The sequence below is a fragment of the Podarcis liolepis genome (assembly GCF_965112155.1).
Source record: "Podarcis liolepis genome assembly, chromosome: 2".
NCBI lineage: Eukaryota > Metazoa > Chordata > Lepidosauria > Squamata > Lacertidae > Podarcis > Podarcis liolepis.
Window position 1 is genome coordinate 20,160,910 of NC_139555.1, and position 22,440 is coordinate 20,183,349.

The window sequence follows — 22,440 nt, forward strand, 5'->3', positions numbered from 1 at the left end:
TGCACCAGTTTCATTGGCTGCCCCATCAGCCAATGCTGAAAGTGTTTGTGCCAGAAGCGTGTGGGACACCAGTGGGAAACATGCTTTTTCCTTTTAGGCGTGGCAGTATATCCACTTTAAATTAACTGAGCAAGCAAGTCCCACCCCTTTCACCGCTCGTGACTGCGTTTGAGCACAATCTTACCAGCTCCCTTTTTCATTTTTGTTTACAAGCTAATGTTTAGGCCAAAGGCTGGCCCGCGCTGCATTTCTCTCCATGAAATGCAAACTTGCAGTTCAAAAGGGTGACTCGGCAGACAAACAGATCGACCCAAAGAGCAGGCAGCACAGACTTTCTGGACAGAAGCCCAGAACTTGTCTATGATTTCACGTCAAATGTCTCTAGCCTTTCCCTCCTACTACTCCACTGTTGGCTAATGGACAACAGTTTTGCCTGCAGAACTGAGCACTGAGTAAACTCAAAGCTTGTAGGCTTCCAACAGCAGGCGAGGTGGTGGACATGAATGTAGTCTTAGAAGTAGCCCTGAGATTTTCACAGAATCAAGAAAATGTGATGTAAATGATGTATAGATGATATATTACACTCATTAAATTAGCTAAAATGTATAAAGTTAGCAATAAATGTTGGAAATGTATAGAAAAAGAAGGAACATTTTATCACATGTGGTGGGAATGTAAAAAAGTGAAAAGCTTCTGGGAAATGATATATAATGAGATGGAAAAAATGTTGAAATATGCATTTATAAAGAAACCAGAAGCATTTTTACTGGGCATTGTAGGAAGTGATATAAATAGAAAAGAATGTAAGCTGTTTTTATATGCAACGACAGCAGCAAGAATATTATTGGCACAAAAATGGAAGCAAGAAGAATTACCGACGAAAGAAGAGTGGAGGATGAAATTAATGGACTATGCAGAATTAGATAAACTAACAGGAAGGATTCGAAATCTGCGGGACCAGAAATTCACAGAAGACTGGTGTAAATTTACAGACTATTTGAAAAGTAATTGTGATGATCAGACTACGTTTGTAGGTTTGCAAGAAGTTTTGTGAGGTGAATTATTGGAACTATTGCAAAAATGGATAAAGGGGAGGATGGTTAGTTAGGATAATTGAAGGCAATATGAATTTAAGAGCGGGAGTTAGTTAGTTAGTTATTTACACAATGAGTCACACATGATTGGCTAATTCTGGGATTCTCCTGTAGGCCAATCAGGTTGCGGATTCACTTCCACCTGGAGCTGGATTGGGTGGCTCCTGGGGACCAATCATACTGCTGCATTGTTCTAGGACCAATCAGACTGCTGCATTCTGAATCCTATTGTTCTAGGACCAATCAGACTGCTGCTTTTTGGATCCTATTCAACTCAGTACATAACAGTTCCCCTACCTGTAATCTCAAAGCAATGTGCCGTTAACCACCTGACACCACCCCACTGGCCATTTCCCCCTCCCCTTCTTCCCCCCCTTTCCCACATCTTCTTCCTAATTGTTTAAACCATGAACCAAGAGCTTAGACATGGATCACTAATAATGAAGCATATTCAAAATAAAAAAAAATTCCTTCCAGTAGCACCTTAAAGACCAACTAAGTTAGTTCTTGGTATGAGCTTTCGTGTGCATGCACACTTCTTCAGATACCAACTAACTTAGTTGGTTTTTAAGGTGCTACTGGAAGGAATTTTTTTTATTTTGACTATGGCAGACCAACACGGCTACCTATCTGTAAATGAAACATATGTTGTAGATATTTTTCCACATTTATTATGCTATTTTTGTGATGCACAAATGACTTGAGAAAACTTGGTATACTTATTGATATAACATTATTCTTGTTTAAAAAACCTAAATAATAATAATAATAATAATAATAATAATAATAATAATAATAATAAAATAATAATAAATAATAAATAATATAATAATAATACCAGACCCTCCAAGTGACCTTATTTTCCAGGGACAGTTCTGGATTTACAGAAGTCGTCCCAGTTTCTGATTTGATCCTGGAATGTCCCGCTTTTCCTTAGGACGTCCCTATTTCCATTGGAGAAATATTGGAGGGTGTGGAGTTATGCAACCCCCGAGCCAATGAGATAAGTTAACTATACAACCTTTGGAAGACATCTGAAGGCAGCCCTGAATAAGGATCCCCCCCCCAAAAAAATGTTTAACATTTTATTATGTTTTATACAGTATATGTAGGAATCTGCCCAGAATGGCTGGGGCAACCCTGTCAGATGGGTGGGGTATAAACGATAAAGTTGTTGTTGTTGTTAAATGGAATAGGATGTCCCTATTTTAATCAGAGAAATGTGGGAGGTCATAAGAAGCCTCACTGGTGGTCTTTGGTATTTTGTTTTGTTTTTCATCCAATGCTTGCTGGAAAATGGCTTCAAATTCCAGAGGGGCAGCTATGTTAATCTATCGCAGCAAACACAACAGAGAACTGTGGCACCTTAAAGATTAACAGTATTAGGTTGCAATATTATACTGAACTCCTATATCGGGGAGTTTGTCTGACCGCACTGTTATTGTGGCATCAGCTTTCAGGGATGAGAGCCCAGTTGATTGGATGCTTGAAGTATTATATACCACCTTAGGATAATCCTTCACACAGCTCCACTCTCGCCCACTACTGGGCAAACACTGTACAGTCGTGTCTTGGTCCTCAACCAGAATGTCCGCTTGACTCCCGGAACCATTTGAAAGCGTGGCTTCCGATTGGCTGCAGGAGCTTCCTGCATCCAATCAGAAGCCACGCTGGACATTCGGCTTCTGAAAATCATTTGAAAACTGGAACACTCACTTCTGGGTTTTGATCGGGAGCCAATTTATTCGGAAGCCAAGGCGTTCGGCTTTCTCAGTAGTGGCACCCGCCCTGTGGAACGCCCTCCGATCAGATGTCCAAGAGAAAAACAACTACCAGACTTTTAGAAGACATCTTAAGGCAGCCCTGTTTAGGGAAGCTTTTAATGTAATATTCTGTTGGAAGCCACCCAGAGTGGCTGGTGAAACCCAGCCAGATGGGCGGGGTATAAATAAATTATTATTATTATTATTATTATTATTATTATTATTATTATTATTATTGAAAAGGGGAGCAATTCTCCCAGCTTAGAGCAGGTATTCAATATCCCCAAATCATTCAGATCCAGGTTTTGAGAGAACTGAGAATGACCATATTAAATTAAGTGTCAGGGAGAAATTATCGTTCCAAGGAAAAACTTTATGTTTGCTATCTCCATGTATAAGAAAGAACATTAAGTAAACATAGTTTAAAAAATACTAGGTGATGAGGGGGTCGCATACAATTTAACACACATAAACTGGCACATGGGATATCCTTAAAATTACCTTTTGGACAGAACCACCACTTTTGTGGGAAGGACTCCCTGCTGAATTCTTGGTTTCTCACGCAGCTGTTCATTTGTTTATAGTACTTTTTAAAATATTTTAAAATACATTAAACACAAGGCATATGTACATTCAGCAAACAATAAGGAAAAATATGCCAAACAGACGCAATAACATTCATGGAAATATTGAAATAGATCCCTGTGTCGCTTAAGACGAGCTATTCAAAACTTCAACAAAAGAACCCCATTTGACATACATTTTTTCCCTACGTAGATTAAAAAGGCAGTGCTGTGTATGTTTGCTCAGAAAGTAATGCCACCCTGTTACTCCCTAGTAAGTACATTTAGGATTGTGATGCAAATCCTAGTCAGACATACATTGTTAATTTACTGCTTTAGCCATATACTGTATTTTATTAAGCCATTCTATCACAGAAGGAACGCTAACAGGTTTCCATTTTAGAGGCTGCTAAGATTCTGGCTGATAACAACTTATTACCAACTAATTGCATATTTGCTGTATCTACACAATCTTGTGTTACCCAATATGATAAAATGTTCTGTAATGATCTTGCCATATTCAATTACATTTATCTGATGTTTCTTAATTTGCAATGAGCCCCACAACGTATGTTTAAAATCAGCATAATCCAGCCCACATCTCCAGCATTTTGAATTAGTAAGTGTATTCTTTGTACTTCAGCCAGGGACAAACAGCACTTGTGCAAAGTTTCGTAATATTTTTGAGATTTACGCACGAACAAACAACTAGAGTTGAAGTAAAAACAGACTTCCATAGTTTATCAAATAATGAAAATCATTTATAATATAATTTAAAATCAGAGGGTCTAGGGAAACCCAGCTAGATGGGCAAGGTAATTTATTATTATTATTATTATTAAGAATGTGAAATCTTTCCTATTCTCTAGTAGTCCATAATTAATTAAGACTGCAAACCTATCCCCACTTCCTGGGCAGCAAGCCCCATTTCATTCAATAGGACTTACTTCTGAGTAAGCCTATTATTCTATACTTGCAGTCCCAGTTTCTATACTTTCCTTTTTTTCAATTATATTCTACTAAGTTTCAACATTTTAAACATATACAGTCAAAACACAATTTCATCTTTTCTCTTGTTTTTATCGACTTCCCACCACACTTTCCATGAAGTTGTTGTTCCTCCTGTTCTGCTGAAACCTATTACAGTATATAATAACCTATTAAATATTGCAATATTACAAAATTATAATCTAATTACTTCTCAAATCCTGCTCGCATGTTCATCATACTATAATATTTATTTAAATAGCCTGAAAAAAGGCATCCATTCTATAAAACACTCATCATTAGTTTTGCTGTTAATCTTTCCGGTTCTCCAATTTCTATACTTTCCCATCATGGAGTGAGGGTGGTAGAAATTGCCTTTTTAAAAAATGGAAACCTTAGTTGTCATGTCATCTGCTTCTTCATTTGCTGGGTGACACGATGAGTATGTAGAATATCCAAAGCCCTAGAGGATTTCTTTTCTATTTTCTTTTCTTTTCTTTTCTTTTCTCTTCTCTTCTCTTCTCTTTTCTTCTTACAAAACAAGGTAGGAGTCCCGGATTGTTTTGCCTATTAGAAAGAAGGACAAAAATCCATAATCATCTGCTGCTATAAATCCCTTGTGTGCAGAGCAAGTGCTGGAAAGGTTGAAATAAGCCTCTGATTTCAGCACAGGATTTCTCTGACTTTTGTGACACAGGAGGCCCAGGGAACTTCTGGAATTTGACCTCCTTGGTTTTGCACAAGAGGAAGCAAAGCATGCTTTTGCCTTCTGTACAGTAGCGACAGAGCTCAAACAAGGCATCAGTTTTAATTCCACTCGAAACGGCTCTTAACAAAGCGTCGGTTGTAAGGAGATTCCCGAACCCCCCTTCCCTCGCTCACCCGCCTGTTCCCCTGCTGCCTTCCCAAAGGGGCTACTCGTGTCACAATTCCACATTGGGAAGCTGCTTAAAACTGAGTCCAGCTACTGGTCCATCTCACTCTTTACTGTATATAGTGGTACCTCGGGTTAAGTACTTAATTCGTTCCGGAGGTCCATTCTTAACCTGAAACTGTTCTTAACCTGAAGCACCACTTTAGCTAATGGGGCCTTGCGCTGCCGCTGCACGATTTCTGTTCTCATCCTGAAGCAAAGTTCTTAACCTAAAGCACTATTACTGGGTTAGTGGAGTCTGTAACCTGAAGCGTATGTAACCTGAAGCGTATGTAACCCGAGGTACCACTGTACTGTATACAGTGGTACCTCGGGTTAAGTACTTAATTCGTTCCGGAGGTCCGTTCTTAACCTGAAACTGTTCTTAACCTGAAGCACCACTTTAGCTAATGGGGCCTCCTGCTGCCGCTGCGCCACTGCCGCGCGATTTCTGTTCTCATCCTGAAGCAAAGTTCTTAAGCCGAGGTACTATTTCTGGGTTAGTGGAGTCTGTAACTTGAAGTGTATGTAACCTGAAGCGTATGTAACCTGAGGTACCACTGTACAGTGGTACCTCTGGCTGCAAATGGGATCCATTCTGGAGGCCCGTTCGCAACATGAAAAGAACACAATCCACAGCAGCTCATCTGCACACACACGGGTTGTGATTCGCCTCTTCTGCGCATGCACGTGACACCATTTTGTGCTCCTGCGCATGCGCGAGCGGCAAAACCCGGAAGTAACCCTCTCCGGTACTTGCGGGTCACTGCGGGACATAACCTGAAAGAATGTAACATGAAGTGGATGTAACATGAGGTATGACTGTACAGTCGTACCTTGGTTCTCGAACTTAATCCGTTCCAGCAGTTGGTTCAACTTCTGAAACCGTTTGCAAACCAAGGCACGGCTTCCGATTGGCTGCAGGAGCTTCCCTGACTCGATCGGGAGCTGAGGAAGCCGCGTCGGACGTTCGGCTTCCAAAAAACTTGCGCAAACCGGAACACCTACTTTGCAGCGTTCGGGAGCCGATTTGTTTGGCAGCCAAGCTGTTCGAGTACCAGGGTTTCAGGCAGGAAACCTTTCACAACTCTGCTTGCAGAAACCAGGGATTGAACCTGGAAACCTCTGCATGCAAGGCAGATGCTCTACCGATCAGCACCAGCCCTTGCCAAGTTAGTAAAGGTAAAAAAAAAAGGCAAGGACCCCTGGATGGTTAAGTCCAGTCAATGGTGACTATGGGGTACGGTGCTCATCTCGCTTTTCAGGCCGAGGGAGCCAGCGTTTGTCCACAGACAGCTTACCAGGTCATGTGGCCAGCATGACTAAATCGCTTCTGGTACATGAAGGAGTGTGACAAGTGCCAGAGTGCATGGAAACGTCATTTACCTTCCCTCCAGAGTGGTACCTATTTATCTACTTGCACTGGTATGCTTTTGAACTGCTAGATTGGCAGAAGGTGGGACAGAGCAACGGGAGCTCACCCATCACATGGATTTGAACCGCTGACCTTCTGATCAGCAAGCCCAAGAGGCTCGGTGATTTAGACCACAACGCCACAAGCTCTGGCAATGTCAAGAAGGAGGGGCCACTTACACATGGTCCTGCTGCTGAGCTCGTGATGGGGAAACTGGCCAGAAGACAGGGTGCTTAATGCTTTCCATAGCAAAAAGAAGAAGATTTCAGCGAGCGTCCTTCTCCTTGCCATGGCTGCAAGACAGCCAACCTTGCTGAAATTTACTCTCCTGTATATCTGTTGCTTTGAAGGTACGAAGCCTCACTTTCAAATCTGTGTCCCTCCAAATCTTGTTGGACTACAACTCCCATCATCCCTGACCACGTTGGCTGAGGCCGATGCGAGCAGGAAGCCAACGGTCCTTTCTCACATGTCAACATGCTCAGACCATCCAAGTGTCCCTATTTTCCAGGGACAGTTCTGGATTTACAGAAGCTGTCCTGGTTTCTGATTTGATCCTGATATGCCCCACTTTTCTCTAGGACGTCCATATTTTCATTGGAGAAATGTTGGAAGGCATGGAGCTATGCCACCCATGAGCCAAGGAGAAGACCTCTGAAGGCAGCCCTGTATAAGGAAGGGTTTTTTTTAAAAAAAAAAAGTTTAATGCTTTATTATGTTTTTATGTATGTTGGAAGCAGCCCAGAATGGCTGAGGCAATCTAGTCAGATGGGCAGGGTGGTACAACAGGAGAAGGAGGAGGAGGAAGAGTTTTTTTCTAGAAAAATAGGTGCCGGTACTCACCATGAAGTTGTTACAATAAGTGCCACACTTTTTAGCAACAATTTAATTTTTAATTTTTTTTTAAGTGCTGGTACTGCATGCCCTTGAGTACCCCCTGGAGGGGAAAAAAGCACTGATGGTAATAATAAATAATCATAATAATGGAATACAGTGGTACCTCGGGTTACAGGCGCTTCAGGTTACAGACTCCACTAACCCAGAAATAGTACCTCGGGTTAAGTACCTCAGGATGAGAACGGAAATCGTGCAGCGGCAGCGGGAGGCCCCATTAGCTAAAATGGTACCTCAGGTTAAGAACGGACCTCCAGAACGAATTAAGTTCTTAACCCGAGGTACCACTGTACAATATTTCTATTTTCAGCAGAGAAATGCTGGAGGGTGTGCTGCTACCTCGTTCTGCTTCGCCATGTGCAGACCAGACCTCGAGGCCCCGACTCAATTCTATTCAGCGTTACTTGGGAGTAAGGTCTACTGAATGCAACGGGACATACCTAGGGATGAAAACCACATGGGGCCGAGCTGTTAATTCTCCCTTTTTCTAAATCAATGGGCTCTCAGAGTGCTCGGCTGTTGCCAGATTGTGCCCTCAGCGAGCGATTCCCTTTCTCCTTGTCCAGCTGCTGCTGTCCACAGGGTGGATTGGCAAAGACAGGTGAAGGATCAGCGCAGGTTCCCTTTGCTGTCACACTTAGACAGCAGGAATCAGGCTTGCGGGAAGGGCCTAGAGATCATGCGATGCCACATTTCTTAATCTGAGGCCCACCGACAAAGCTTGAATCGATTAAGTGGGGCAGCTAATCAGCTAAGCTCTCGTTGCAAATCAAAATTCTTCCCCCAGTTAATCAGTGGGGCTGGCAGCAAGCCAAAGTTCTGGAACTCCTGAGGAAATTGCCACCATGTATACCGTATGTGTATGCAAGCTACTCTTATTGTTCAAAAGATTTCTATGTTGCCCACGGCCCAGCAGGTTCTGTAGACAATTCTGAGCTGCATGGATCAGTCGCCTCTCTCAGGAGAAGCAAGCTTCCTCAGTTTCCAACTCATTTATGGCCAACTCACCAACAGGCCTGGGACATCACTAGTGTTCTGTTGATTTCGGTGGAAAAGATATTGCCACGTGCTTAATTTTCCCATTTAAACCAATAAAATGTAGCAGCCCTTAACACTGGATGGATTGACCCCAGAATGTTTTAATTATTTTCTTATATTTTTAATGTGATACAATACGATATGATAATCTTTATTGTCATTGTCCCATACAGAACAACGAAACTGAAAATCTACACCAGACATTCAGTAACCAACAAGCCTGCTATCCCTGCTATAGAGATGATAGATGATAGATAGATAGATGATAGATGATGATAGATAGATATAGATAGATAGATAGATAGATAGATAGATGATAGATAGATGATATAGATAGAGATAGATAGAGATAGATAGATAGAAAGACAGACAGATATAGATAGATGATAGAGGATTTTAAAACTCAGTGGTATTTTTGACTGTCACTTGGGTGATAGTCAATACACATAGCCCATTTAATTCAGTGGGGTCTGGACTTACTTTTGAGTAGGATTTTGCTTTTAATAACCCAGTCACTGTTTTTACATGGGTGACTCAACCAACTGCATACCCTCCAACATTTCTCTGATAAAATAGGGATGTCCTATTCTATAACAGACTCATAGACTCATAGAACTGTAGAGTAGAAGGGACCCTGAGAATTAACAACAACAACAACAACTTGCCTGCCAGGTGCTTTACCATTAGCTGAGAAGTTCTCTATCTTTATAAATTTCCTGTTTTAGCAGTATCAGTTGCCAATTTTAGAAATGGATGAATGGACTAACCAACATCCAACAAAGTAACTCACTTTCAAACCCTGCTACTCTTTCCCTCCGCACCTGGAGACAAAGAGAAAGGAATCCCTCTTACCCTGGGTCTGCCTACCTCCATCTTTCTCCCACAGCTTCCAGACAAGACCAAGAGTTCGGGTTTTTAATCTGTTTTATTTAGTTATTAACGGTGCAATCCTATACACCTTTATCCAGCTCCATTCAGTTCCGTGGAACTTACTCCCTACTAACAACGTTCACGATTTCAGCCATAAGTTGTTTAAAAATGGTGCCCCACTTTTCTTAATAAAACAAACTCTAAGCAGTACAGTGGTACCTCGGGTTAAGTACTTAATTCATTCCGGAGGTCCGTTCTTAACCTGAAACTGTTCTTAACCTGAAGCACCATTTTAGCTAATGGGGCCTCCCGCTGCTGCCGCACCGCCACCTTGCGATTTCTGTTCTCGTCCTGAAGCAAAGTTCTTAACCTGAAGCACTATTTCTGGGTTAGCGGAGTCTGTAACCTGAAGCGTATGTAACCCGAGGTACCACTGTATAGGGGCTGCTGTTTGTGTTGCTCACCAACCCCACCTACTCCTCATCTCAAGGGCTTTTGACTGGGTGGAATCTATCCCTTAAGCCAGGGATAGAGAACCTGTAACCTTCCAGATGTCTTTGAACTACAACTCCCATCATCCCTGACCATTGACCAAGTTGCCTGGTGTTGCTGGGAGTTGGAGTCCAGGAACATCTAGAGCAGTGTTTCCCAAACTTGAGTCTCCAGCTGTTTTGGGACCACAGTTCCCATCATCCCTGACTACTGGTCCTGCTAGCTAGGGATGATGGGAGTTGTAGTCCCAAAACAACTGGAGACCCAAGTTTTCGAAACACTTATCTAGAGGGCCACAGATGACTCACCTCTGCCTTAAAATGTGGTAATGCCTAGATGAAGGGAAGATGAGTAAACTGTTGGCTTAAATGGTGCACCATGGAACCAGAACAACATGTGGAAGCCATCTCAGTGTTTTCCTGGACCTTTCCCACTAAGTGTGAGGTATTTCCAATTTGGACTGTCCAAAGATTTTTTTAAAACCCACATTTAAAGGGAGAAAGATCTAGAACAATACTGGGATGGGGAAGAGTCATGAGGACATCAACAGAGAAGCCACACAAAACCACCCTTTGCTCTGTTGTGGATAAGCCCCCCAAATTCCTCTCATTTCTCAGCTGCAAACGCCTGGAGTAGCCAAGTCACAAGCTAGTCCTGCCTCAATATCTGCAAAATGGGGGTGGCTTTGATTCACAGAGGGACAGTGATGAACTGGGGAAGGGCTTTGCATTGCTTTGCATATGAGACAGAGCTTGATAAATCCTTCAAGGCACTAGTCCTTTCTCATAATATGTCAACAGATACCCAGATCTGTTATACAAATCTTTTGGCAAATGCGTGCAGACTTTCACCTCCTAAATCTGGGTACATTTCTCATTAAAGTCTTATTGACTTAAACCCCCTTTCATTGCCCAAGCACTTAACAATGTCACGCTTGCAAATTACCAAATATATAAAATGCGCAGGGCTTATTTTGGAGACTGAAGCTAATAACGACAGGGAAAAGATGTCACAGGCTCCAAATCCCCAACGGAGAAAATTTGAGTGTGAATAACATGAGCATGTTGAGTTAATCTCCAGGATGTGGGATTACCATGGGATAAAGGGCATTTCCCCACCAACAGCTGTTCACGTCTGTGCAACGTTATTTGTATATGTAAATTGTTGTTCAAGCCATAATAATTTCAACAGCACACAGAACCGCGCCAACCATGGCCAATGTGTCAATTGTAAGAGCATCTGGCTGAGCGTGTCTGTTCTTCGAAGCAATTGCTGTGAATAGTCACAGCTCAGGATGAGAGACCTATATCTTCACAGTGGGGCAGAATGAAATACACCAAGGACTCCCCTCCCACACACACACACTTGTGTTAGTTAGTTTGTTCGTTCCAGAATCCTAACAATAATCTGCTCAGAAAAAAGTCCTGCTGGGCATTACTCCCAGGTAAATGGAGTTAGGTTGCAATCCTAAACCCACATATCCTGGAAGCTTACCCACATAATTCAATAAGACTCACCTCTGAGTAGACATGTTTGTTATACCTGGAGGAGCGTCTCCACTCCCATCGTCCATCCCCGACACTGAGGTCCGCCTCCGAGGGCCTTCTGACGGTTCCCTCACTGTGAGAAGCAAGGTTACAGGGAACCAGGCAGAGGGCCTTCTTGGTGGTGGTGCCCGCCCTGTGGAACGCCCTCCCATCGGATGTCAAGGAAATGAGCAACTATCTGACTTTTAGAAGACATCTGAAAGCAGCCCTGTTTAGGGAAAATTTTAATGTTTGACTTTTTATCGTGTTTTTAATATTCTGTCGGGAGCCGCCCAGAGTAGCTGGGGACACCCAGCCAGATGGGCAGGGTATACCGTATTTTTCGCTCTATAAGATGCACCTTTTCCCTCCTAAAAAGTAATGGGAAATGTGTGTGCGTCTTATGGAGCGAATGCAGGCTGCGCAGCTATCGCTGAAGCCAGAACAGCAAGAGGGATCGTTGCGCAGTGATCCCTCTTGCTGTTCTGGCTTCTGGGATAGCCACACGAAGCCTCTTTAGGGCAGGTGCAGCATTCCTCCCGCTGCCCTGAAGAGGCTTTGTGTTGCTTTCACTGAAGCCAGAACAGCGCAGCGATCCCTCTTGCTGTTCTGGCTTCTGGGATTCTGAATATTTTTATTCTTAGGATGAGGATTTGCTGAGCTAAACAATTGAAATTGGAAAGCAGAAAGGGAAGGTATGAGGAGGTCAGTGAAGTAAGTTTTATGAAAATAAGGATTTGAAATTATACTTGTTTTTTTCTTGTTTGTTTGTATTGTTGTGTTTGTTTATATAATTTGTGAAACTTTAATAAATATTTTATATAAAAAAAACCAGAATATTTTTATTCTTGTTTTCCTCCTCCCCAAACTAGGTGCATTTTATGTTCTGGTGCATCTTATAGAGCAAAAAATATGGTTAATAATAATAATAATAACAATAATAATTGTTGTTGTTTGTTGATTTGTTTGTTGCCTATCCTTTGTTCTAAGGTCTCAGGTCTGTCCCAACTAAAAATCAGGAAGAACTTTCTGACAGTAAGAGCTGTTTGACAGTGATACGGTCTCCCTCGGGAGGTTGTGGACTCTCCTTCTCCGGATTGGGACAGTTTGGTGTGGCCCAAACTCTACATCCTGACCCGGGTTCAAGATGGGTGGTACTTGGGCAGCAGACCTCCCCGTGGTGCTCCAGATTCCACACACTCAGGTGGCCATGCTCCAGACGGAAGTTCGAGTCCTGCGGACGTCTGCCACAGCAGCTGCTGCTGGCGAGTTCTGGCTGAAAAAAAAGCCCTAAATATACTATTTAGCTCAGAGAGGCTTCCAGCTTGACTTGCACACCTCTCTTTGCCCCATGATGTGGATATCAGGGATGGGCTTGCCCTATCTTGCAAACTCGAAGGATGCAGATAAGAGACAGGGCTCCTTTCCCTTGCTGCAAACTCATTTCAGCCGCAGACTCGTGCAAGCCAACCCACTTTTGACACTGAATTGACATCTGGATGGGAAAGGAGTTCCTGTTGAAGATCTAACCAGAGCCTCCCGTCGTCAGATTCCTGGGCTTAGGTGTGTTCCCCGTCCACACCTGTCAAGCTGCTATTTTCAGTAGCTGGCTAATCCATTGTTCCCTGCCCCTGGGTGTCAAGCAAGTTGCTCATGCATTAGCCTTTGGACTGTCAATTTGGCACGAATGACATCTTTTTGGTTTTATTTTTAGAGACGTGACAGTGAGGATGTGTCACAACTTGCTGTGGTTGTGATCGCATCTGAAGTGAATGTGCAATTAATCCTGTCTATCATCACCTCCTCCATGCTCCCCTTTCTCCAGCGATTGTGCATATGCACATGTACCATACCAACAAGCAGAATAAGGTAAAGGTAAAGGGACCCCTGACAATTAAGTCCAGTTGTGAATGACTCTGGGGTTGAGGCGCTCATCTCACTTTACTGGCCAAGGGAGCCAGTGTACAGCTTCCGGGTCATGTGGCCAGCATGACTAAGCCGCTTCTGGTGAAACCAGAGCAGCGCATGGAAACACCGTTTACCTTCCTGCCAGAGCAGTACCTATTTATCTACTTGCACTTTGACGTGCTTTCGAAGGTTGGCTAGGTTGGCAGGAGCAGGGACCGAGCAACGGGAGCTCATCCCGGGGATTTGAACCACCCACCTTCTGATCGGCAAGTCCTAGGCTCTGTGGTTTAACCCACAGCGCCACCCGCGTCCCTCTATCACATCCTTATAAGCAGCTTAATCCTGAGGCTACGCCACCACTTGCAAACAATTGTAGCTCTACAGAAGAGCAGTAGGACTCCTGGGCACCCCACTGTCAAGTCCATAGGGATGCAGAGAAAAACATCCTAATGAGTTTTGCCTTCTGTTGTGTGTGTTTAAAAGATCTTCTCTTTTTCATCCTCATGCCAATGCCTATCAAGTCTTAACCTTGGCTGGGCTAAGGGCAATAAGATGAAAGTATTTGCACAATGTGGGCATTATCCAGCCTACAAGGTGCAAACATTTCTCTGCTGAAAATAGGGGTGTCCTATTCTATTATTATTATTTATTATTATTCCCTGCCCATCTGACTGGGTTGCCCCAGCCACTCTGGGTAGCTTCCAACATATATAAAAACATAATAAAACATTGAACAATTTCCCTATACAGCAGGCATAGGCAAACTCCAGGTGTTTTGAGACTACAATTCCCATCATCTCTGACCACTGGTCCTGTCACTTAGGGATGATGGGAGTTGTAGTCCCAAAACATCTGGAGAGCTGAGTTTGCCTATGCCTGCTATACAGAGCTGCCTTCAGATGTCTTCTAAAGGTTGTATAGTTACTTTTCTCCTTGGCTTGGGGGTCGTACAACTCCATGCCCTCCAACATTTATCTGATGGAAATAGGGACGTCCTAAGAAAAAGTGGGACATTCTGGGATCAAATCAGAACCAGGACAGCATCATTAAATCCAGGACTGTCCCTGGAAAATAGGGACACTTGGAGGGTCTGTCCCATTCATTTCCACGGAGGAGTAAATTACATGTTTTGATCTCTCCCACTGGAATAAATGGCAGTTTAAAGTACATTGGCTGCAGAGTAGGTTCTCCAGATTCCACTGAACTCTGACCTGGGCTTGGAGCTTCCAATCTCTCAAAACAAACTTTTATTGTAAGCACAACCCAATAATGTGGATTGAGCAAGACGCATTTCCTCGCCACTGTTTTCCTCCAGCAGATACCACTTAAGTCTGCCCTGCTGACACCGACACCACTGCCCTGTATTAAAATAGATGTTAGCTAACTCAGATCTAAAGACTCCGGGCAGTTAAATATGTTTGAAAGAAATCACCCTGTACAACTATGAAATATGAATTGATCAAAGGAGTTTGAAGAATTGTTGCATCACCTTAGGCACAAAGATTTTCAATTAAATGCCAGCTCACATGCTAAGATGGCAGCACAGTAGTCAAGTTTAGAAAAGAAAAGAAAAACAAATTAAGTTCATACAAATGTGAAGAAGTAGCTTCTAAACACTCCAAAAACTAACACCAATGGGACTTCAGCAGACATATATTAAGTACAAAGTCACCTTATTATGCTCACTAAAAGATATATAATCCAGAAAATACTTTTGAGCACGTAGCCCATAATGTTTTATTTAAAGGAAGGGTTTATACATGGTAAAGACGTAGCTATGAAAACTTTCAAAGAGGCAGCCATGTTTCTCTGACCATTGTACCCTAAACAGCAATAGGTCATGTGCCACCTTAAATAATTATCAAATTTATTGTGGCACAAAGTGTCAGGGCTTATTGGCCACTGGGGAAGAAATGGAGGCAGTGAGAGATTTTACTTTCTTGGGCTCCATGACCACTGCAGATGGCGACAGCAGCCACGAAATTAAAAGACGCCTGCTTCTTGGGAGAAAAGCAATGACAAACCTAGACAGCATCTTAAAAAGCAGAGACATCACCTTGCCAACAAAGGTCCGTATAGTTAAAGCTATGGTTTTCCTAGGAGTGATGTATGGAAGTGAGAGCTGGACCATAAAGAAGGCTGATCGCCGAAGAATTGATGCTTTTGAATTATGGTGCTGGAGGAGACTCTTGAGAGTCCCATGGACTGCAAGAAGATCAAACCTATCCATTCTGAAGGAAATCAGCCCTGAGTGCTCACTGGAAGGGCAGATCCTGAAGCTGAGACTCCAATACTTTGGCCACCTCATGAGAATAGAAGACTCCCTGGAAAAGACCCTGATGTTGGGAAAGATGGAGGGCACAAGGGGAAGGGGACGACAGAGGATGAGATGGTTAGATGGTGTTCTCGAAGCTACCAGCATGAGTTTGACCAAACTGCGGGAGGCAGTGGAAGACAGAAGTGCCTGGCGTGCTGTTGTCCATGGGGTCACGAAGAGTCAGACACGACTAAACGACTAAACAACAACAACAACATATCATGAAGTGTTGTCCCTTCAATCATCAGATCTCTCTCTCTCTCTCTCTCTCTCTCTCTCTCTCTCTCTCTCTCACACACACACACACACACACACACACACACACAATGAGGAAGAGCAAACCATTGTCTCAATTCAGGTCCATCTGAATAGAATCAAACCATGTTAATTTGTACCTGCTGGACAGCTCAGTTGGTTAGAGCATGGTGCTGATAATACCAAGGCCGCAAGTTTGAGCCAGTTGCATATTCTTACATTGCAGGGGGTTGGACTAGATGATCGTCAGGGTCCCTTCCAACTCTGTGATTCTATCATTCTAATATTCTTATGTAAATTGGTGGCTCATCTATGTATAGCTGCTGAAATCTATCTGAAACACTTTGAGTTGGAGAGGAGGGGCCATGACAAATAAAAGTGGATAGATGTGTCCACTGGTCATTTTAAACCCTATTTCCATTTCAAGGCTAGGCAATCACATCTGCTTGTATTAGCATTTTAATAGATGAAAGCATTCCCAGACTGGTTCCACTGAGCACTGACTTCAACTCAGTTTCTAGTTTCTAATCAGATTGGAGCTGTTCCCGGTTTAAGGTGGCCAACAGTGAAAATGGAAGGAATCAATGGAAAGCAACTGCAAGAATTAAAGCAACTGGCACCAAGGTAAAAAAGTGTGTGTGTGTGTGTGTGTGTGTGTGTAAAGGACCCCTGGATGGTTTAGTCCAGTCAAAGGCGACTATGGGGTTGCGGCGCTCATCTCACTTTTCAGGCCGAGGAAGCCTGTGCTTGTCCACAGACAACTTTCCCAGTCATGTGGCCAGCATGACTAAACTGCTTCTGGCACAACAGAACACCGTGACAAGTGCCAGAGCACACGAAAATGCCATTTACCTTCCCGCCGCAGTGGTACCTAATTATCTACTTGCACTGGTGTGCTTTTGAACTGCTAGGTTGGCAGGAGCTGGGACAGAGCAATGGGAACTCAACCCATCATGGGGATTCGAACCGCCGACCTGCAGATCAGCAAGCCCAAGAGGCTCAGTGGTTTAGACCACAGCGTCACTGGTTCCTACAAACTGGAACACACCTCTTGACCCTGGTCGTTAACACCTGAGATGTGCATTTTCAGGGGCCACCCTATTCTACGATTGCAATCTGCTTTATTAATTTTTTTAATATTGAATTATGAATCGTAACACTCTGTGGGACCTTGCTGCTGAAAGGCAAGTAATAAATGCAAGAAATGGGGAGCCACTACAGAGAAGGCCCATTCCCGTGTTGCCACCCTCCGGACCACACGCCGAGGAGACACACAAGGAAGGACTTCAGATGATGAAGGCAGAGTCAGGGGTGGTTTATATGGAGAGAGGGGGTCATTGAAAATAAATGAATTCTGGGTTGGCTTGATTGACGATCAAAATCCCAGATGAATAAGACTCTGCCACGTGAGTCCGCCTTCTTTTTGAAGATACGATGATATCTTTATAGTCATTCTCCCATACAGAACAATGACATTGAAAAATCTACATAAGACATTCAACCCCCCCTAAAAACTCTGAAACCCCATTTTAAAATACAATATACTCCTATGGAGACTCCTTATACAGTGGTACCTTGGGTTAAGTACTTAATTCGTTCCAGAGGTCCGTTCTTAACCTGAAACCGTTCTTAACCTGAAGCACCACTTTAGCTAATGGGGCCTCCTGCTGCTGCCGCGCTGCCGGAGCCTCATTTCTGTTCTTATCCTGAAGCAAAGTTCTTAACCTGAAGCACTATTTCTGGGTTAGCGGAGTCTGTAACCTGAAGCGTATGTAACCTGAAGCGTATGTAACCCAGGGTACCACTGTACTGCGTTTAAAACCAAAATTGCATTTGGGTAGAAACTGTTTCTCAGGCGGCTAGTCCTAGTGTTTATAACCCTGTATCTTCTTCCAGAAGGCAGAAGCTGAAAGAGATCATTTCCGGGGTGCGCACTATCCTGCACTATCTCTGCAGCTTTCTTATGGCACCTGGAAGCATAGATTTGATCCAAGGTGGGAAGAGTGCACCCAATTATTCTCTCCGCAGTCTTTACAACCCTGGACAGCATTGTTGTTTTTTCCCTGGCCATGCAGCACCCAAACCACACACAGAGACCATAAGTTAATACACTCTCCACAGTACAATGGTAAAATGCCATCAACAGGTCCTTTGAGAGATTGTTTTTCCGGAGGATTCTCAGAAAATATAATCTCTGCTGTGCTCTCTTCATCAGGTCTTTGCTGTTTTCTCCCCAGGTTAGAATGCAGTAATATATGCAGGCTCTGGGCAGGCATTCACACAACCTTTGTGCACGCCACAAACAAAAGGGGGGAGGAAGTGTCATATTGCACTCCGGTTCCCGTGGTTGTCTGTGCTTTAAAAACATGGTGCATGAATCAGTCAATCGCACGATATAGATCGACTTTGCTGCTGCTCAGAGGGCGGGGCACGCGATTCCGAGGAGAACCCTAGATCTCCGCAGATATAACCACTAGGAGGCAACCTCTCCCCTTTCTTGCGACCGAAGCGCGGGTGGGGAGGGTGTGTGGAGAGAGAATCACCCTGCTCTTGAATGCTCAGATGGCAGCATTCAAAGGGGGGCGGGCGAGAGGCGAGAGCGAGCGAACGAGCGGGGAATACTGGAAACACGAAGGTGGTGTCAAGATTCCGCCCGAGGGAGCGCGGCATTCCGACGCGACGGTCCTGCCGGATTCCTGGCGAGGACCCAGCCGTGCGTCTGGCGGAGCGCAGGGCGTGAGCGCAAAGAGGCGCTCCCTTCTTTTGGATGGCGGGCGGGCGGGCGGCTCCCCTTTGCAAATGTGCCCGGCGGAATTGCACCATCGGAGCGGGCTCCCTGCAGGGGGTGGGGACCCGAGGGCGCTTCCTTAAACAGGCACCAGAAGGAGCGGGCGGAGGCAGGCCAGGCACGCCGCGATCCTCCTTCCTCCTGGGCGGCTGCCGTCGCTGCTGCTGCTGCTGGATTTGCTGCTGTCGCTGCTGCCGTCGCCCAGCCCTGCCCAGCCCAGCTGCAGCTCGGGCTTCTCTGCATGTGTCATCGAACACGTGGGGCTCTTTTTGCGCCGCGGAAACTTTCGAGGGATACTTGCTTCCAACTTGGACTCGCGCACGGCGACATCGGAATGGGGAGGCGCGGGAGAGAGAGAGAGAGAGCTCTTAGATCTACTGCACCGATCCAGACGCCTCTTTCCTGGACGTGATCGCCTCGCTGCCTTCCCTTTCTGCTGGCGCTTGGAATTGCGCTCCTGCGTCGTGAAACCACGTCTGGACGCGCCAACCCGCTTCTTCCTCCCTTGCCCTCTTCTTCACGTGTGGGAAATGTGGCATGCGTGTCTTTGGAAGGAATGGGCTCTGGGTGTTGGGGTTTTGCTGCTGTTGTGTGTTTTTTTTAGCCCAAGTGGCGAACCTCGCCCTCCCTGCACCTCCCTCCCTTAGTTCCTTCCTGGGTCCGCTTCATAGTTTCGAGAAGATCTGGAAGGCCAGGAGATCCACTTGGTTTGCTTCCACCACCCCCGGACCTAAGGTAAGCGGCGAGGGCTGGGGTGGAGGGACAAGAGAGCAACTCCGCCAGCGTGTTTTGCGTGCGCGTGTCAACTTTTCAGCTGCGTGCGCTTCGAGACTAGGCGGTCGCTGTCACCGCCCCGTCGGTCCGTTTCTTCGCAGCAGACGGCGATTAGGGAGACCGGGTCCCTTGCGAAGGGTTGGGCGATCAAGCGCGCGCACGTTCCGACGACCGGGGCGTGAGGAGCCGCGATCGAGGACCGGTGTCTCGTCGGAATGCTCAGGGCGTGCTCGGCGAACCCGCCGCGGACGCGCGTCCTCCTTTCAGAATTAAAAGGACACCAACACACGCCCCTCTCGGACTCTGTCGCAAGAGTGCTCTGCTTTGGAGAGCTGCCCGTGCCAATTCAATTTCGCCCCGAACGCGTTTCCTAAACAGGGAGCTAGCTAGTTAAAAATTAACACGCGTTTGAAACAAACCGAAACGAAAACAGAGTTGACCCCCATAACATCAGTGAGTGGCGCGCGGCTGGAGTTTGACTCTAGTTCTCCAGAAATATCTGGAGTTGGGTCTATTTGTTTTTCTGGCTTGACTATCTTTCAATCATTAAAAAAAAAAAAAAAGAACAAAAATGTCCCAAGCCCTCCTGAAGGTGCGTCACGTGTGAACGATCGACGGCGGGTGAAATGGGGAGTTTGGGGCTGGGTCTTTGCGGGCGAGATGAGAAGTTTCTGCCTTCAACTGGCCTACAAAGTCCCATTCCTCGGCTCCCAAGTCTGCGCCCTCTTGTGCTGCCAACCTGAGGTCCTCTACCCTCAGCGGCTGTTTTAAACGTGGGGAGGTTCCCAATATTACAGGCCGGGGTGAGAATCTAATGCCTCTTTGCAAACGCAGATCCCCAAACAAGATCTCCCCTTGCTTCCCCTCCAAAGCTGGCAATGGCTTGGCGGGTGTTTCTTCTCCAACCACGCTAACACAGTTTGGGGCAGGGCATATTGATCAAGGACACGATCCAGTCACCGTGGAGCACTTTTAAGAGCACTTTGGTTTGAGTGAGAAAACTAAGCTGTCTGATGCCCAGTGGGTTTCCACTGTGCTTCGTTTTGACTCTAGTTTTAGCAAATGGCCGCAGTTGTAGTGACCGGTTCCAAACCGACACTGAAATCAGAGAAAGTATAAGAACAGATGCCAACATTTCAGAGGTTACACTTAAAACGTTTTTAAAAATATATTAAATTAAAGTTGGTCAGAGACCAGATTTGTTTTTTGCCCTGTAATTTGCTATTTAAAATATTAAGTACAGTACCAACAGAGTGTCGCTGTCAATTGAAAGTTCGACGTTGTTTTCCGCTGAAACTGATTTCGCAGGCCCACGAGGAAAGATATTTATGTCTCCTCAATCTGCAAGTCATGCTAATCAAATCTGGTTGAAGGCCTTCATCTCTTTACCTATGCTTTTCTACTCTCTCTTTTAAAGAAACTCTTCTCCATATATATATATATATATATATATATATATATATATATATGAAAATAGAGATTAATTACTGCACATGTTGCCTCCATATAGTTCTTTTGGCTAAAAGCACAGATCAGCTGATGATCTGCACTTTTACGCCCAGAAAAATTAGGCCATCGTAACTTTATATACTGCCTGCGACAATGAATATCTTTTTGCTTACATACATATAACGTAAGTATTTTTAAAACGAAAAACCTAAAAAAGTTAAATTGCTTACTTTAAAGATTGTCTTCTCTTTTTTTAAGGTTGTCTTTTATCATTTCTATTAAGAACATAAAGACGACTTTTTAAAAATATGCAGCCTGTATTCATATTGATGGTGGCTGTTTCATTTAGGTATGTTTGTGTATCTGGTGCAATTTGGAAAATCTTTTCGCTGAAATGAAGTTACAGGCAACACTTCATTTCTAGGGAGGAAAGGGAAAAGCTGAGTCCATGTGTGTTACGCAGAAGTAAGCCTCTCTGAGTTCAGTAGGGAATAAGTAATTGTGCGTACGACAGTAGCATTTAAAAGTCTCTCCGAATTTTAACCCTGAAGCAAAAGCTCTAAATCATCACAATTAATTATTCTTACCATAACTAATGTGGTCATTATGGTATACTTCTCCAAAGTCCCATGACATGTAACTTATGTTACAGCTTGCTCTTTTGTACATAAACAGGTAGACAGATTGATAAATAAATAAATTTCCTCAGCCTGGGAGTATTCCTTCACCCCACCCCCCTCTTCAGTTAAATATTTCAATTTCCTGCAGATTTATTCTAAAACAATCTTGATGATTTTTCATTTTCTCCTATATCTTTATGAGCAATGGGAAAAAATCCTGGCCCAATTCCCCCAGATCTGAACTCGCATGTTCAGATTACGCAACCGATGAAATTTGTAGCCAGCCTTTGCTAATTAGATTTAATCTGGTGCGTTATGAATTCATCCACACCCCAATTCATGAATAAAACAAAATTAATGTTTCCCCAGATTTTTCAAAACTAGTCCTCCTGTTTGGCCTTTGCTTACCGGGTGTGTGCAGCTGTTAATCTATTGTAGTCCCACATATCTTTGGGTAAATATATATTTTTTCAAGTCCTACGCAGTTCAAGAGAGCCATTTATTGTTGTTGTTGTTATTATTTGCTAGGAAACGGTTTATAAATGTAAATAATAAATAATATGAACAAGTTAGTTTGCAAAGGCTTTTAAAAACCCATTGGGAGCTTGGGATATGATATTAAGAGTGTCCCATCTTCTGCTCCCCACCATAAGGCAGAGTTCGAGCCAAAGAGCCATAAACCTCAGAACGTCCTCTTTAATTAAGAGACCACCAATGTGACCTTAAGTGGACACGTTTGGAAGACTAGGCCATTGAAATCACAGCAATTTATTTC

The 22,440-nt window shown here is 44.2% G+C and overlaps 1 long non-coding RNA gene across 1 annotated transcript in view; it reads left to right on the forward strand.

Moving 5' to 3' along the window:
* Positions 1 to 17,476: 17,476 nt before the first annotated feature.
* LOC310700649 overlaps positions 17,477 to 22,440 on the forward strand; it is a 49,404-nt gene continuing 44,440 nt past the window's right edge. The window contains exon 1 of the long non-coding RNA XR_014522660.1: positions 17,477 to 19,557. This is a non-coding gene — a long non-coding RNA (uncharacterized lncRNA). The remainder of the gene's footprint in view (positions 19,558 to 22,440) is intronic.